At 43.1% G+C, this 13,007-nt stretch overlaps 2 long non-coding RNA genes across 5 annotated transcripts; both read left to right on the plus strand.

The window, feature by feature from the left end:
• The first annotated feature begins 973 nt into the window (after nt 1-973).
• On the plus strand, nt 974-9,866 carry Gm35828. Of its 4 annotated transcripts, XR_880248.3 has the most exons (5): nt 974-1,228; nt 2,534-2,690; nt 6,468-6,640; nt 8,520-8,644; nt 8,971-9,866. It is a non-coding gene; the product is annotated as a predicted gene, 35828 (long non-coding RNA). The 4 variants fall into 4 exon arrangements; XR_880247.3 differs by having other exon boundaries at nt 8,520-9,866; XR_389078.4 differs by lacking the exon at nt 8,520-8,644.
• Nucleotides 9,867-9,896: 30 nt separating this feature from the next.
• On the plus strand, nt 9,897-12,267 carry Gm39419. The gene is made up of 2 exons (XR_880250.2): nt 9,897-11,101; nt 11,669-12,267. It is a non-coding gene; the product is annotated as a predicted gene, 39419 (long non-coding RNA).
• Nucleotides 12,268-13,007: the final 740 nt, after the last annotated feature.

Below are 13,007 nucleotides of genomic sequence, written 5' to 3' on the forward strand. Positions count from 1 at the left end.
TTTTCTTTTAATTCCCATAGAACATGTGACTATAGAGAGTTGCCCTTGTGCCTGATCTTAGTGCTGTGTGGCCCCCAGACAGGGGTGAACAACAGACAGACAGACAGACAGACAGCCTGTCTGCCACTGAAGCATCTTTTCTTGTTTAAGAATTTGCTCTCCAGATTTCAGGTTCCCTTCCAACTCCTGTAAAGACTGGAACATATTAAATAAAAGCTGAGCTGAAATTGGATGGAATGTCTCAGGCACTTAGAGTCAAGAGTTCTCTTTCAGGGGAGCACGTGGGAAAGGGGCCAGGGCGTGTCTGCGTGAACGTAAAAGAAGAAGGCTTTCCTATCTTTCTGTTACCATTCCATCTTTAAGCAGAGACAACATCTTTTTTTTCTTAAGCAGGGCCTGTAACCTAGGATCCATCACTTATGTATGGTGTCCATGGCAACCAGGCAATGGTATGGGATCCCTTTTCACTGGGGAATTCCTTTTATGGCTCATTTCCAAAACCAGCATGGCCAGTACAAGAGTCTGCAGTTTCCCAGTTGCTTAGCAACCAGATCCCATGCTCTGGTCTCTAGGAAAAACAGGCAGATTTTTTTTTTAAGTGTTTGTCGTCAGAATCATATGTTACATTGTCTCTACTTTGTCTCTTTAGAATAAAATAATTAGTGTGTGATAAGGATGCAGGAAAGGGCAACTGCTCCCTCCCTCTTTTCTGCTCATGCCTCCACTGCTCCTGGCGGGCTGCTGCAGGCAGGCAGGGAGAGGGAGGGAAATGGTAGCAAGCTTTCAGCTTGTAATTAAGCACTGCGAGCCATCTGCACATTGAAAGCTCTACATTTTTAACGTCTCGTGGGGACATCAAGTATGTCTTAAGCCAGCAATCTGTGATGCAGTCCCTCCCTCTCTCAAACCAGAAAAGCCAGACTCCACCCACAGGTGTCATTTGGCCACATCTTCCCTTACATTCCGAGGGGGCTGGGCAGAGTCAGTGTGCTGAGAAAGGGCATGTGACCTTGTGCCTCTGAGTGACAGCTGAGGGTTTGCACCATGGATGATTCTGTTATCCATATCTGGTAGGTGTAGAGCAGGGAGGAAGCTCAACACTCTCACATAAAGGATAAAGACGTATCCTGCTGGCAGTGTCACGAAGCTAACTAAGGCTGAGAAACTCTAACTTAAGGAATCAGAAGACGCATCTGTCTTGTTCAAATCCAGCACTCTGACTGATGAGGTAAGGGGCGGGGCATGGAGACCATCCTAATCAGCACACACAGTACCAGCCCTCATTTCTCTATGACAGGGAAGCTCAAAGCCCTTATAGCGGCTGATTAAAGGAGTGTTGATCAGTTAGTCCTCTGGAGTTTGTGACAATGGAGGTAATCCATAAGGAGACCTCCCCATAAGGACAGACAGTGGAGTAGACTTGGCGCTGGACAGTACCAGCCTCGCAAGCTGATGACCAAGATTAGCCATTGTGTTCTTAGGGTTTGGTGTAGGCCTTCACTCTTGCACAGCAGATGTCTCACCTACTGAGCATTTCCTCAGGCCAGGAATTGCATTTGTATAAGGATATTGAGGACCAAAGATGATGTGTGCGTGCACACACACATGTACATCTTTGTACATGCATCTGCTGTGGTAACAAACACAAGGCAGGCTCTTGATGATATACATTCATATATACAGTTTTGTTTTTTTTTTTTTTTACAAACTCTTCCCCAGTGATGCTGAGAATGAGGCTAAAAGCTGTGTGCTAGGAATATGCAATTGGCCTCCCTATTGTGTCATCTATGACAATCAGATTTCCCTCAGGATAATATGCTTGTACCAGATGTCACAACATTATGTAAGAGGGTTTTGAACCTATTTCTATCTTCAGGGTTGTGCTGCTACCTCTTGCAGGATAATGCCAGACATTGCATTTGGTTTTGTGTGTGTGTGTGTGTGTGTGTGTGTGTGTGTGTGGTTAGTGTATGAATGCTGGAGACTGAGCACAGGGCCTGGTGCATGCTAGTCACATGCTCTACAACTGAACTACGCCCAAGCTCCCATCATGAGTTCAATACATTTAGTAACCTTTTCTTTCCACTTGCTTGAAACCTTGAGGATACCTCTTAATTCTAATAAGCTAATTTATTTTCACAAGATTGGATCCTTTCATAATTTTCCAAGCTGCAATAAGTGCCCTGTTAGCTCCCCAGCTTCTAACCTGGCCTTGTCTAGAAGCCCTGAAGCCCCCCAGATCACTTGCAATGCCCCTAATTTTTATTATTTTTTTCCTTGAAATTCATCTATTAAAACAGCATCTTTCATTCTATATTTTAAGTAAAGGTGGGTAACATTCTCTTTGAGGTGTTTTTTTTTTCTCTCCCTTATTCTTTCTAGCAAGTTCCCCAAACAGGGTAGCCTTTTGGAGACAGAATCCTTAGTGGGTCCCAAGTCCCCTCCTGGCTTATAACAGTTTGCATCTCATCTTCTGTAGTTTGTAACTTTTCTTCTTGCTGTCTCTTCCCTCTTGTTAAAATTCTCCTCCCAGGTCTCCCTAACTCTTCCAGCCTTACTCAGCCTCTCTGCATCAGCTTCCTGTAAACACGGACGCCCTCTAGAAGCTTCTGGATTTTGCTACTTCAGATCTTGGTGAAGTGTGATCCCACCCAATTCTGCTCAATTGACTTAAGCTCCTGCCAGTACAGGTCTGAACATGTCCCCGCTAAGATTCACCCCCTCCACTGGAGATAATTAAACGATGCTAAATATAGAAGCAGCTTGCTCATCCCTCCCAAACAGATTTAAGGACTCTCACCTGGAAGTCATCGTATTGGTGGAAACGGCGAGGCCAGCTTCTATGAGGATAGCACACAGAGGCTTTGGTCTCTGAGCAGGGAAGAGGGAGCTAGAGCAGTCACAGCAGACTCCTGAGCTACTTGAGACTGGATGGCTGGGGGCTATGGAGGGGGCGTGGAGTTTCCACACTCTGGAAACTATGCAGGTCTGAGCAGTGGCAAAGGAGTCAGAGGTAGGCTATATAAAGGTCAAAGGGCATTAGGCAGCAAGTCTGGGATTCAGGATGACAGATGAAAGATTCAAAACAGAGCATCCTTAGAGCCCTGCAGGCAAGGCTTTATCAGAGCAGGAACTAAGCTCAGGGTGAGCCCTGCCACTAGGAAGGCTGAAAAGGGATCCTGGCAGCTCCTGAAGGCAGCTGCCTAGAACTGGAGGCAGGAGGAAACAAGTGAGGAGGGCTTGATGCTTTCTTGGGCAAATAATTCCTCCCCTCCCTCGCCCCCATCCTTGTAAGGCCAGTGGAGATTCCTAGGTCAGTTAGCTAGTCCATTGGCAGGTCAATGAGGAATACGCATTGTATACGCATTCCTCAGGGATCAGCCCCTCACTTCAGGGCTGTTTGTTGTCACCAAGTTCCTGCATGATGCGAGATTCATGAGGCACTCCAAGAAAAACATTTCCGTGGTCACCAAGTTTGAGATATTTGCAAATTCCAGGTCCTTCCTGGAGAGTCACAACATTTTAGAAGCCCTGAAAACTGACTAATGGAAATCTATTTAATGGTTCTTAAGTCAATATTTTTCAGATATAGTCAACAACAGGATCCAGCAGGATCCAGCAGGATCCCTTTGTTATGTAATGATGGTGAATATCCTGTGGACGAGCTTTGAGAAACATTGTTCTAGAACATTCCTATTCGCATGTTCCCAGGCCCTCCACAACCTGGCCTTGCCCTTGTTTCCAGCCTTTCCTTAGTTTTCCCCTACATCCCAGCCACATTAAACATTTCCCCTCTGCACACTCCCATTTGACGTTTCTTTTTTATACAGCAGGTGATTCATCATCAATCTCAAAAACAGGGCCCTCACCTCCCTGAATTTTCCATACCTCCATGTCTGCCTATTCTTTGAGGCTTACTTCAAACGTGGCATTTGATTCATGCTCTGTCCTGTCTCTGCTCTTGTCTTCCTGTCACTATAAATAACATTCCCTCTCCTTTAACCCCTCCTACCCTGTATCTATTACTCTCTGGGTACTTTGCTTTTTTCCCCCCCAAACAGGCTCTCCTAAGCTAGCATGACTTTGAACTCTCTGTAGCTTAGGATGACCATGAACTACTGATCCTAGGATTGTAGACTTGTAGTGCCACCTTCCATTTGTGCTGTATTGGGGATTGAACCTAGGCCCTTGTGCACGCCAAGCCACCATTTTACCAACTGAGCTAAAACATTAGCTCCTTAGGACAGATATGACTCATTTTCATACCTCCCATGTTTATAGGCATGTTCAAGGGAGCAGACGCATGGTTGCTGACCTCTGAGGTCCAGCAGATTCTCCTCTCTACACTTGGGCCAGTGATGGCAACTGTTGAGCTCACCTGTTACTAACCGAGACTTGTGAGCATCTAAAGGCCTCATCAGAGACAGCCCCAGGGAGCTCCTCAACAGCGTTCCTAACAGGTCTAATCTATGGGGGCGAGATAGGCCTGAGAAAGAAAGTCTCTTTGTGAACCCTCAAGTGAAAGGAGAACTTAGCAAACTGAATGTAAGAGCTGTTAATACTTCAAGCCGGTGGCCGTCCATAACTGAAAAGAGCAATTAGCAGAACCGATTCATTATACTTTCATGTTCATGTCTAGTCTCAGGGCTAATTATCTGTACAATTAGCATGTTACCAAATGCAAATAATTGATGAGCCTGACTTCTTGGAATGAAACATGAGACTTGCGAAGTGTAAATAGCTCTGAGTTACCAACAACTTCGCTTACTTTGACTTTCCAATGGGGCAGAGCCTGCACGTTAAAGAAACCATGTGAACATAACCTGCTGGTGCTTAAAAAGGCAGATAAAACACAACGATCGGGTGTGCCTGTTTAAATGCCTGTAGGTCTCTCCGAACTCCTTTCTAGCTGCGTGCCTTGGGCCAGTTTCCTCCTGTAACTGTTACGTACAGATCTCAGTTTTGCTGTTCATAAAACAATGTAACAGTGGCCCCCCAGTTAAAAGACTATTATGGGGATTTTGCATACAATTGATGAGATGAACACTATGAACGATATTTTTACATATTTTCACATATTTCACATATTTTTATAGTACATAAGGAATATTAGAGGGGAACAGACTTATACAGATGTCTTTGCTATAACATCATCTATATATTTAGGAAAATCTTCTGTGGTCTGCAAATGACCTTTAAAAAAATAACAAAACTTGTAAGGGAAAAATGAGGTTGGGACAGACCACTTGAAACGTATCCAACCTTAGAACCTCAGCACTCACAAAAACAGTGTCAAAACTAAGGAAATACTGGGCTTCTTAAGCCTCAACTTTCCCAAGCATTTGTGTACTACATCTCAGCCCTGGGTCCTTGGGCTACAGCCCTAGATGGCAAGGTCTGGGAGGCTGGTAGCTTCTAACAAGAACTAGCTTCATCAAAATTAAACAGTTCCTTTAAAGCGTAGCTAAGGGCCAGGGAGATAAATCAGCTGGTAAAGTGCTTGTCATATAAGCACAAGAACCTGAGTTTGATCCCCCAAACCTATGGAAGAAGTCAAACATGGCCCGGGGGACGGGAGGCAGAGACAGGCAGATCCCTAGGGCTTGCAGTTCAGCCAGTCTAAACTAACCAGACAGTCATAGGTAACTGGTGAGAAACCCTATCTCAAAAACCAAGGTGGTACCTGAACAATGACACCCGAGGATGATCTCTGGCCATTACACACACATGCACACGTGTACACACGCAACACACATGAGAACAGCATTCTTAACTAGTTCATCTCTTTAGTACAAAAAGAAATGTCTTCATAGCTCATCCGATTGCACTTTAGGAAAACTTGGCACGAGGAAACACACCGGCTCTTAATATAAGCCACGCCCTACAGCTGCAGAAGTCTGCTGTGTGTACTCTGTGCTTTTCCTTAAGACCTTCAGAAAGCTCAAGTCGCTGCACTGAAGGATTAGATACACGGAGAAAGCTTGCCCCTGAATGTTTCAGATCATCAATGTGCTAGGAAAAAAATACTGGGCAGGAACCAACGTGACTTCTGGGACCTGACAGCTCCCCTGTTTGCCCATGGCCTGTGAGGTCACTCATGTTTAAGGCACACATGTTTTAGAGAGATAGTTTGTACTGAATATGTCCTACTTGCTTGGTGTTGTGGTTCGACCTAAATATAAATCCTGTGGCTTAATCTGCATATAAACCTAATAAAGTATACTGACCTCTGAGGCTCAGGGACATCAAGTAACATCCTTGAGATCATAGGTTTTAATTAACAAACCACGGTATCCTTCCCGAAGTCTACCTGAATATACATCTCGCACTCTCTGGATTATACTATGTTCCTAAGAATAGATAGAGGTCAAAAAGAAGAAAGGTATCTATGGCTACTATCATAATGAACAGAATTGCATTCCTAACCACAAAGCACTAACATCTACTCTCTTTTAATCCTCACACAGGTATCATTAACACCATTCCACATACCAGAAAGCCAAAGCTCAAAGGACTTACAACCAGGTGAAGGCAAAGCCAGATCCAAATGTAGGCCTGCCTGACTCTACGCTGGGTATTTCTCCTCTATTCCAGTTACTTTTGTGCCTTTATGTTTAAAGACGGTATTCACCCAAAGTTGGTAAGCCTGTCTCCTTGTTTTTTGTTTTTGTTTTTCTAAAGCTGCATGAACTGGGTGTGCCGGCCCTCTCCTTCACTCACACTATGTACACAATCCAAATACAAGTTCACACATGCACAAGTACACACGCACACACATCCTCATGGATGCATTTGAATATATACCCCACAAATGTACACACAAAATAGCCACACATATGTGCACACAAACACATGTGAATCCACACCATGCCACCAGCAATTCTGGGGACAGTTTATCAAGCCTTTCTCTCAGCACAGGCATAAAAGTCATCTTCTGAACTTCACGGTTTTTATAAATTTTTTCCTTTTTAATATTTAAATTTGCCATTTAAACATTTCAGAAGAGTTGTAACACATCTTTAATCACAGGTCTGGAGGCAAAGGAGGGAATATTGAGTCTTGACAGTTCAAGATCACCCTACACTGCATATCGAGAACTGAATTTTTTAAAAAAATCCCTAAAAATATTTATGAATAACAAATATCTCAGATGAGATTCTTTAATTATCATGGTGATAGTTATAATTTTAAAAGACAAACATTGGATCTGAGGCTATAGTTCAATGACAGGATACTTGGCTGGCATGCATGAGGGGTCTGGGTTCAGTTCCTAGCACCAAAATAAATAAGTAGATAGGTAGGTAGGTAGATAGAGAGATAGATAGATGATAGATAGTGTCAACGACAATATGGAAAACATGGAACCCTCCCTCATATACTGTTTTTGTGAATGTAAGTGACAGAGCTCCTTTGGGGGGAAAAAAACCCTTGTAGTCCCTCAGATGATTAAATGAGTTATCAGCTGATCAAGCAGTTCCACTGCTTGGTAACACCAAGGAGACATGGGAACATGTCTACACAAAAACTTGTACACAGCCAGGGGGCCACAGATTAACACTGTCCTGAACGCCATTCCTCTATCACACATTAGGCCAGCCACTGTCATAACCACTGAAGGCCTGAGATCGTCAGGGGTGTGAGCGAAAAAGAGTGCAACCGTTGTGGGAAAATGTTGGGTGGTTCTAATCAATTTAAAATTACTAGTCTAAGTTGGGCACGATGGTGCACGCTTTCAGTGCTAACACTTGAGAGAAAGAGGCAGGCAGATCTCTGAATTTGAGACTAACCTGGTCTACAGAGTGAGTTCTAGGACAGCCAGGGCTATACAGAGAAACCCTGACTTGAAAAGAGAGAGAGAGAGAGAGACAGACAGACAGACGGACAGACAGAGAGACAGAGAACCTGGTCTATGACCTTGGCTTCCAATGCCACCCATTCACTCTTACTCAAGAGACATGAAAGCGCCTGCTTGTGAAAAACCCTGCCCATGACAAACCATGCCTTGATCATAATATCCCCGAACTGCATCCAGTTCGAATGTCCATACAAGGACATAGTTTTAAATGCTGGCATACTCATCCAATAGAGGAACACTCAACCCTAAAATGAAACTAACTACCAGCAGATGAGCTACCGTGATGTATCCATCAGATATTATGCTGAACACAATAAGCCAGATTCAGCAGAGCTCATACTGCTCCATCCCATTTGCAGGAATGTACTGGTTAGTTTGCTCAAGTTGACACTGGCTAGAGTCACCCAGAAAGAGGGAACCTCAGTTGAGAATTGCCTCCATTATACTGGCTTGCAGATGTGGTAGTGGGACATTTTCTTAATGAGTCATGTGAATGCACTGTGGGAAGTGCACTGTGGGCAGTGCACTGTGGGTAGTGCACTGTGGGTAGTGCATTGTGCATAGCACTATAAGCAGTACACTCCTGGGCATGAGGTCCTGGGTTGTATAAGAACACGGGCCAAGCAAGCCAGTAAGCAGCATTCCTACATGGCTTCTGTTTCAGTTCCTGCCTTGCGTTCCTGCCCTGACTTCCCTCAGTAATGGACTGTGACCTGAAAGTATAAGCTGAGATAAACCCTGTTCCTCCTCTAGTTGCTTTTGGTCACAGTTTTGTCACAGCAACTCAAGGTAACTAGAACCTTGAGGGATGGAGCTATGTGTGTGTGTGTGTGTGTGTGTGTGTGTGTGTGTGTGAATCAGAAAAGTAGAAACCTGCAAGTAAGACAGGGTAGGAAGAACCACAGTAGAACTTTCCATGTTGGACATACTCTAACTCTTATTTTGGATGCATGTATTTGTCGAAACACATTGAATGGCATAGTGAGGATTTGTGCTGTATATACAGAATTTACCTTATACAATACCAATCTTAATTCTAGTAAGCATGTTTTTCCCAGTGATGATGTGTTTGAAATTCTCAACCTCTTCTTTTTTCTTTTCTCAATCCGAATAAGCACAATTGAGTAAACATATTCAGATGACAGGATCCAGGTTCCTCACTGTACACTTCATACGGAGAGACTGAGTCCTGCAGCGTCACTTCGGAATTTGGATTAAAGATGATAGCAGCATCTACCTCCTGGGAAAGTGTAAAGTCAAAAATCACTCTGGTGGCAGGGGGACATCAAGCAACAAGATCTTGGTTCCAAAAGCTACTTCCCACTGAAAGGAAGCACTGACAAACAAGATGGTTAGGGGTGACGTAAGCAAGCCTAAGTAAGACCTGGAAGATGCTGGGAGGGACTCAGGCAAAACCTAGAACAATGTCAGTAAGTTACTAAATAATAGTGTTGATAGGTTACAATCCAGTCAACAAAACAGGAACGTATAAATCCCCCCTGCTCTTTCACACACACACACACACACACACACACACACACACTCACTCTCTCTCTCTCTCTCTCTCTCTCTTAAACTAGTGGATAAGAGAAATCTTTGCCGTTACTACTAGCAACCCCAATTGGTGAGTGATATAGTTAGAAAATCATCAATGGATGCCAAAACTCATGGGTAAACTTTAGATGGGAAGGGCATATTTACATAATCTTAAAATATCTTCCCACAAATACATATTTAAGCACCAAGGTGGGGGAGAATAACTCTGCTGTGGAGAATCTGGGCAGACACAATCTCAACCAAATAGTCACATTGGATACCATCAATATTAAGTGACACTCCATCATGCGTCTCATAATGGGACACTTAATATTATTTTAGTGCCTCAGCTAAATTTAATCAGGAGGACATATTGGACAAATGCAATTAAAGGGATACATTGTGAAAAAAAATTGATCCTCAAGTTTATTTATTTAGTTTAATTACTATTTGTTTTTAAAGAGACAGGGTTTCACTATGTAACCTTGGCTGGCCTAGAACTTCCTATGCTGACCAGGCTGCCCTTGAACTTAAAGAGATCCTCCTGCCTCTACTTGGATTGCTAAGATTAAAGGTGATGTACTACCACAAGCTGGCCTGGTCCTCACGTTTAAAAATATGATAAGAACAAGAAAGACAAAGACCTAGGGTGAATTTATGTCATAACTGCAAGCTGTGCGTGATTCTAGACCTGAGCCTGGATTAGGTTTCAAACAACTATAAAGGACGCCATTAAGACAAAAATGGATGGAATTTGAATATAAATTATTAACTAGCTAGTAATAGTGAACTAAGTTTAAATTCTCTGATTCTGCTAAAGTCCTGGAGGTTATATAATGGAATGCCCTGGTTTTTAGGACAGTAGGATTAAATCAGTTAGCAGTAGAAAAGTATTATGTTCCTAACTTATTTTCAAGCTTCTCAGATAATAGTTTCTCATGTATAACTATCTATCTGGCTACATCTGTATCTAGCACATCTGTCTTCTACATATGTATCTATATTGTGTCTGTCTATAGAGGCAGCACAGGCAGCAGAATGTAATCGACAAGAATGGGGTTATAAAGAAGTCTTTAAATGATGCTCACAAACTTTCTGTAAGTTTGGAATTATGTCAAAATACAAAGTTGCCCAACAATGATAGAAAAGATGCCAGGATAATATTCCCCCTGGGTCACCCAAGCTCCTGCTTATCTCGTGAGCAAGGGCACTGGTAGCTTTTGGCCTAGACTATTTTTTGAAGAATGGCTGTATAATGAAGAATACTGGAAGATAGAGATTAAATTTCCTTCTGGAGCAAAAGGCAGGGTTTTTTTTGTTTTGTTTTGTTTTGTTTTGTTTTTGTTTTGTTTTGTTTTTGTTGAATGAGTAAAATGATGTAATGTCTCCCTCCGTGTAAAGGGTGGGCATGTTTGGTTGCCTCTCATTATAAAAACGTAGATTGCCCTGAGCTCAAGACTCCTCGGTTTTGATGCACACCTATTGTATACACAGTATCTACCTGGACCCCTATGCAATCCTCTTGTGAGACTTTGGGAGCAGAGGGACTGATGTAATGTCACACTTTGTGCAACCTGTGTGCCAAGAATAAGAATGTTCTTTGTTTCTAACCCAGGAGCTTTGTGTCTGCTGCCAGTATCCCTGATAAGAATGGATACATTAGCTTGCAAGTAGGCGAAAGACTTGAAACTTCTTGTAGAAGCAGGACAGGTGAGACAAACAATTGGTCTGGGGAAATGGTTCAGCTGGTAAAGTGCTTGCCCCATAAGTCGGAGGATCTGAGTTCGATCCCTAGATGTCATGTAAAGCCGAGTGCTTATAATAACAATACTATGCTGGGTGTGGCAGCACACATCTTCAATCCTAGCACTCCATGGCAAAGGCAGGAGGATCTCTGTGAGTTCAAGACCAACCTGGTCTACATAGAGAGTCCCAGGCCAGCCAAGGCCACACAATAAGACCCTGTCTCTAAAAAACAAACAACAAACTAGCAAACTTTGGGATTTATTATACATAATTCCAGCTAGAGCTGGAGACAGGCAGATCCCTCCTGGGGCTCACTGGCCAGCAAGCCTAGTGTAATGGATTGGTTCCGGGCCAGCAAGAGACCCTGTCTCAGAAACCAAGATGGACAGTGTCTGAAGACTAACGTCTGATTTGATCATTGGCCTACACACACACACACACACACACACACACACACACACACACACACACACACTCAACCAATTTGACAAGCTGTGGCTACATATTTGTTGAGTTAACTTTTCCTGGTAGGATCTGAACAAATATGAATTCACCCATATTTACACCAGCGACAGACCAAGAAACTGATTCCACCTGGGTCGCTTTTGTAAACCGGTGAGTCTGTTGGGCTTAATTTATATCAGCATAAGAGGCAGGTTACCTAGCAGGAGTGTGTGTGACCCCAAGCAATTCCTAGGCTAAAAGTCTCACCCCAGCACAGGTGATGGTCTAACAGGTTCACAGATGGCTTCCCCCTCTTCAGTCCAGAGGGGAAAGGAGTTTAGTAAACAATGGAAGGAGAACTGCTAACAAAGAGGAGGGAAAAACAAGGGTGGAAACAGACGCTTAACCATCAACAAGAAGCAAAGGTCAGAACCGCTGGCGTCAATGACAGTGACGCTTTCTGGGGGATTTCCTGTTTAGTTCTTAGCATGTGTGTTTCCATAGGACAGAGACCCAAACAAAGTCACTCAACTGGGTGGAAAGCTAATTGTGTCTAGATTTGGGATTCTTTGTGTGATTTGGGATTCTTTGTCTCTGGTAGCAGGTAACTGTGGTGGGATCCGTGGTAGAGAACAAGTGGACTGTGCCTTTGAGTTGGTTCTACAATAAACGAGCTTCTACTTTTATTACTTTGTTAATTTGTGCATTTTTTGAAACAGTCTCACTTTGTAGTCCCAGATGGCTTGGAACTCACAGATTTCAGGCTGCCTTTGCCTCCTGAGTGTTGGGATTAAAGGTGAGCACTTTTTATTGCTATATTGTTTCATTCTGTAGTCAAGGCTGGTCTAAACCTTATTATGATCCTCTTGCTTCATCCTCCAGAGCACTAGAATTACAAGCCGGTGCCACCATCCTTGGCCTGAAATAGTCTTATTTTTGTGTGGTAGCATTGGCAGAGAGAATGTGAGTTTTCATGAAACCCTCTTGCAGGCATGCCCAACCTTTTCACGGTGTGATAAGATGTTGTCATCTGCAAGGTTCATGCTTTTTTTTTCTTTTTCTTTTTAAAGATACATATTCACAAATCTTATAATGTTTTAAGTAAGTTTACAATTAAATGTTGGGTTGTATTCATAACTAGCCTTGAGCACATGTGGACCCACTGGTGGCAGGTTAGACAAGCCACAAATGTTCGTCCAATTTTTACATTAAAATCTTTGCTCCCATGGTGAAGAATTCAGGAAGAATTTGAGTGATGACTCTGAGACCTTACATCAATAGATATCTTAAGACAATTCTTCCATCGTAATAGCAAGATCCCAGAATATTTTATAGAGAAAGGAGAATTACTTACCGTTTTGGAGCCTGGAAGTCCATATAGACTTGTGCTGGCTCTAAGTAGGGCCTGTCTGGCTGCATTACAATA

The sequence above is a fragment of the Mus musculus genome, chromosome 11, assembly GCF_000001635.26.
Source record: "Mus musculus strain C57BL/6J chromosome 11, GRCm38.p6 C57BL/6J".
Lineage (NCBI taxonomy): Eukaryota > Metazoa > Chordata > Mammalia > Rodentia > Muridae > Mus > Mus musculus.